This window comes from Pinus tabuliformis, chromosome 4_2 (assembly GCF_031772625.1).
Source record: "Pinus tabuliformis cultivar Carrire ecotype Pingquan chromosome 4_2, CPIR1, whole genome shotgun sequence".
In the NCBI taxonomy this organism is placed as follows: Eukaryota; Viridiplantae; Streptophyta; class Pinopsida; order Pinales; family Pinaceae; genus Pinus; species Pinus tabuliformis.
The window spans coordinates 1,012,148,571-1,012,154,489 of record NC_142304.1 but is presented as its reverse complement, the minus strand read 5'-3'; positions in this window follow the sequence as shown (position 1 = coordinate 1,012,154,489).

The following is a 5,919-nucleotide window of genomic DNA, read 5'->3' as shown; positions in this document are numbered from 1 at the left end:
GGGACCACTTGTCAGATTATTAGCCATCTATCTGAAGATAAACATAACATTTCCTTCCAGTATTTAAGATTTCTTTAGTTGTGTGAAAGCTCCTTTACTTGATTTACTTGTAAATTGTTCTTTTATATTCTAGCAGTAGAGTTGCTTTGGTGTCAATTGCCTTTAAGATTGTTTTTTGTCTTATTCTGCAAACATTTCCTTTAAGAAGTAGGATTAAGAATAGGAAAATTTCATACCACTTCTAGAATTACCTATGCTTCGTCTCTAAGTTTACGAAACTCCCGGAATGACAACTAAGTGTTGAGTATTTTTCTTATGTGCAATTCCTGCACCCAACACATACATATTATATAGGAAATATCATAGTTAAGAACAATTTCACCTATATACAAAACCACATTCAATCAATAATTGTTACTTCCCATACTCAACTAAATGACATTATAGTTGCAAATGTTTATTATGCACCAAACATGACAACTCAAGATTGCATTAGACATTGTTGGGCATGGAATGCCCCCAAGGCATGTTTTGGGACTTAAAGCCCAAGTTTTTACTGAATCTTTTTGTAAGAGCTATGTGAATTGCGGGCACGGGGCACGAAAGTATAATACAGTCACAAGGTTGTCCACCCTAGCTTTTTTAATGTAATGTTAACTGGATAGACCTACCCATGGTCCGCCGACCATGGGATTGTATAAATATAGTAAGGCTCTAAGAGAAAAAGATAACTAACCAATAACGAATAGGAGAAAAGCATAATAACTCTAAGTGATTGAGTCGAAGCGTAAAGTGTGTATGTGGGTCTTAGAGTAGGAGAAGGCTCTGCAGCTAAGTGCACAGAGGCCTAATAGTCCGTAGCTGAGTGCGCAGACCCCCGTAGCTAAGTGTGTAGGGTAGGTCAAGTTTGTAACCATTGGGAGAATCAATAAAGAGAAGTTTTGCTATAATTCTGTGTATATTTTCCTTATTTAATGCATGATTGGATCTAATTTGCAAGTATACTGTTTATTTACTACGCGATCGTGTATGAATGTTTTGTATTGCTAACTATAACTTAAGACAATCAAGTAGGCAAAGGTAATTAAGTAACAATGGAAGATAGCTAAGATCTCGGGTAATAGCGTAGAGTATGGTACAACCCCTGGTTAGGGCCGAAGGTAGTGTATCAGGCCACAAGGAACGGAAAGTGCACGAAGCAACCTGTGCGCAGGAATAAACAGAGAACCAACCGTACCTCTCAGACATCTCAAGGGTGTGGAAACCTAGTTCTAGCACCCTCCCATACTACCTCGGGTGAGACCTTAGTTTGTACTCCACAAACTGTTGCCAAAAGGGCCAGTAGTATAGGCATTTGTTTGGCTAATTAACTCTGGCCCTGGTTCAGGCCCAAATAAGCCAACAAACAGTTCCATTGCCAGGACCGGGATCTGCATAGAGATGTCTAATGTCGTATCACTGGAATCTGAAAAAGAAAGGAATTGAAGATTGGTAGGATAGAAAGATTCACGAGTTCACGACGTAGGAAAACAGGAACCCGCGCCTATCAAAGGAAGAGTAGTCAGAATGCTACTTATATACAAAAATCCACAAAGCTAGCAGATAGCCAAGGAAGGTGTAAACTCGACAAACCTATTGTGTGGACTCCAAAATTGGTGCGTAGACTAGAAGAATCAAAAGATAAGATTGTATGCACTGTTGATCACTGGCTCGATCAAATCGTAGGAGGATTCATTACAAATTCGCAGTAGATACTTCATTCATCTATAGCGAGGCAGAATGACGCTTCCTCAAGGGACCGCGAGGTAAGTACGTTACATCTTTGAAAACTTGGATTAAAATGCTACTGTGTGAAAAGTGGGTTATGTGAATAAATTGATGTTTGGGGCTATGCGAAGTGGAAGAATCTACAAAAATGAAGGTAGCATAGAACTAGAGAATATCCCCTTGGTTTCACCTTTGTGAGGGGGCGAAGAAGAGCTCACGAAGGTCTCACCAAGAAGTGTGATCAATTTGAGAAGGCAAATAATTCCGCACATACCACCCCCACCCACACCACCACCAGTTTCATCATCTTCACCCCTGTCTTCACCCATACCACCACCGCCACCACCATGAAGCACTATGGAAAGCGTGATAAAGCTACCAGTGTTCAAGGGAGTAGGGAATGAAGATCTAGACCAATTTTGGTTCATAATAAAAGTTGTATGGGAAGCAAAGGGTGTCATAGACGACAATATAAAGAAGGCAATGTTGGTCAGTGCTCTACAGAATCACGTGCTGACCTGGTACATTAAGTATTCCAATGAAAATCCGAATGCGAGGATCATGGATATCCAAGTTGCGCTAAAAAAAGAGTTTAGCATGCCAAAGTCGGAGGCACAATCGATCATTGGATTTAAGGAAATCACAATGCTGCTAGGCAAAACCCCATGGGAGTTGGATCAAATACTGAAGTGCACAATTCGTGAAGTGAATATGACATTAACAGATGCGCAACACTGTGAATGGTTTGTGGCATCGTTAACAACGCATCTACGAAATGCAGTGGCGCAACAAAGGCTAACCACTCAGGCTGAGGATATGGAGGTCATGATGATATTGCACGGTAATCCAATACAAGATCCTAACCTGAGAGTTCAGAATATTCACGTGCAATTGAAAAACATGTGCCTAGAGATGCAAAGCTTGAAACAAGATAGGACAACCTACCCAGAGATGCACAAAGAGGTATGGCGAGTAAAATGCAAGGGCCAGGGGCATGACAAGGATCACTGCCCGGTGTCTGTGAATTACCTTGCAGGAGGAGGGCTAATGCCATTGAGACTGGAGGCACAAGCAATACCAAGTGTAGTTCCTGCATTGTGGTGCGCAATTTGTTAGATAAGAGGAAAACATGCTACAGATAACTGTCATCTACTAGAGAAGTATATGCAAAGTTCACAACAGTTCTTTTGTAATTTTTGCAGGTCAGTAGGACATGATGAGTGCACCTACAAAAGTTATGAGTTGATGATGGATCGAACTCCTACCTACAAAGTTCCGGCCAAAACACGACCCCTCGATCAAAATGCAAGAATGGAATGCAATGGATTTCAGGGTTGCAGACAAGGCCAAGTTGGAGGAGGGACAAGGCATTATGCCCGCGATTGTACAAATCCAACACGACCATCATGCTTGTATTATATGTTGTTTGACCATGAGACAGAGTATTGTCCCACACTGATAGCGAGGTTGCGTGATAAAGGAGCCCTTCAACCTCCCGCGACTCAAAAATTGCAAATGATGAGGTCTGAGCCGCGTGAGAAAGACCCTAACGTAAATATCGTGCTCCAGAGTGGTATTACGACAGGGAATGACAAAGGCAAGCAACCTGAAGAAATCACCTGGGTTTGCAAGGCTCCAACGAAGGAACCATAATTTTATTTGGAGCATGCTAAAGAGACCTTCATGGAAGCTAAGAGGAGCTTCATTGATGCATCCACTTCAGGAAGTAAAGACAGAATGAAGCCGAAAATGGACCCATAAGTGCTCACTACATTCCTGGAGACATGCATGAAGCTGCTGCATGATAGCAAGGCTATAAAAGGGCTGCAAGCTCATAACAAGATTCGTTGGGACCGCGCCAAGAGAACCGTGTGTAGTCCGGAAGCTTGGGAAGCACACGACGTGAACTAGAAGGGATATGAGATTGACTGTGCAGATTAGGGAATATGAGATGGACCAAGTGATTCTAGATCTAGGATCAGACGCGAACGTCCTGCCAAATCATACATGGGAGCACATGGGCAGGCTTGCACTGCAATGGTCTCCTATCTAACTATGAATGGTGAACTAGTAGAAGATCCTACCTATGGAGAGATTGTAGGGAATCACAGTGGATATCGAAGGAGCAAGCGCGCTCATAGATTTCAAAGTGATGGAGATTGTTGATGAAAACAATTCCTACCCCGTGCTATTGGGAATAGATTGGGCCACTGACATGAATGAAGTGATAAATTTGAAGAAGCGCAAGATGATTTTTGAGAAAAATACTCTGGATGTAGTGGTACTTTTAGAGCCTACAGAGGGATCATGCTACATGGAGCTGGTGCACGACTATGATGGTGATGATGACTTAGACTGCATCTACAAGATAACCACGTGGGAGAAAGATTGGGTAAATCCAACCGTGGATGGCCGAATCTCATGGGAGCGCGAAAGCTCCTGCACCTCAGATTTTGACGAAGAAATAGAACAATGGAAGAACCTGTTACACGAGGTAACCACGTTCAACTGTAACATGATGACGAGATTGCTGCACTACGTAACAACAGAGGTAAGAGATCTGCCTATGTATGGTGATTTAAGTGAGGTGGATGACTTCCTAAACAAATTTGAAAGAGAAGTACAAGAACAGCAGCGCTTTGACACTTTGAAATGGGTACTACGAGCTACACCTGCAAGATGGTGGGGTAGGCACCGAGGAATTTTTTAGGACTGGCAAGAATGCAACAAGATGATGTGCATATGGTTTGGGAAGCCTCCGATGCGATTAAAAGACAAGATGGTCGGACGAACAGACCCACACACCCACCTAGCCCGGTGGATACAGGCATACGGTGCCAAACCTGCATGAATGAACACCATCCTTGCCGTAGGAGACATGATCAATAAGCAGGTGCGGGTAAGGAAATGGTGCAAACTACCCCTCCGGATGGGGTGATGAAGTATGGAAAGACCAAGTGCATAGAAGAATATCCATGCATAAGCTTTTCACAAAGTACGTGAAGCACTAAAAAAGGTACACAATGTGAATTAGACTTACTAGGACCTGCGCGTGCCAGTGATTCTCTGGGATTATAGGACCACATGCAAAAACCTGACCGCGTAGACGCCGCTAATGCTAGAGTATGAAGCAACCGCAGTAAGCCCTATAGTACTTGGAGAGCTTCGACCGCACGTGAGAGCACCAGTAGATATGACGGTTCGGAGAACCTTGGAAGCGGAAATCCAACAGGGACATTTTTTACTCCAAGAACTAGAAGAAGAAATGGTGCGATTAAGGAAGAAAATCACTCTGGTGGACGCGGAAGTCACGAAGCTTGAGGAAGAGATAAAGGAATATTTTCTCAGCAAAAAGACCAGGGTGATAAGGTAGGATGCGTATGACTATGATGACAGGTTTAAGGCCTATTGTGGTGAATTGATCAATCTGATGCCTTGGCTTGGACCGCGCATTGGTAAGCATATTGACCAGGGTAATGCGTTGCAGATGGTAAAGTGCGTGATGCCGGCCATAATGATAAAAGGTGGGTATTCTCCCGGAAACATGACAAATGACAGGATGAAGCTTCACACGGGTTGTGTGAACACTTGACTAGCCGAAGGAAGTACAGTCTTAGCGCTCCAGGTAGGTGAAAGGAAGTGCAGGATTATAAACAGTTTTGCCTGGGAGCTGTGTGATGTTGGAGCTGCATGTAGAAGAAAAGAGTCACAAGGTCCATGACCATGCATGGGGGGTTGCGCTGTCCCATGGGTTGGCTAAAAAGTGACCGTTGAAGTCACTATTCATGATTGGATGCTAGACATGGGGTGAAATGAAGTGGGTGGCAGGCATTAAAGACGGGATTTATGGACAGGATTTGGGACAATCTGCCACTAACGGAACATTAATGAACCGGATTTGGTGGGAGCGGTCGAATTCAGATTCAAAAATCTCTATAAATTACAAAGGGATGTCCAGCAAACAACCCTTGGTCATTTGAGAATTGAGCTAGTGAGCAAAGCCCCGATTTTTGTGTGTCGAGTGTTGATTGAGCCCCTGAGTTTGCGAGTGCTAGATTTCTAGATAGACACGATGGAAACAGATGAGGACATTATGAAGATAATAGAACTGACTGCAAAAGAGGTTGTGTAGGCCCTAACTATGGGGGATGC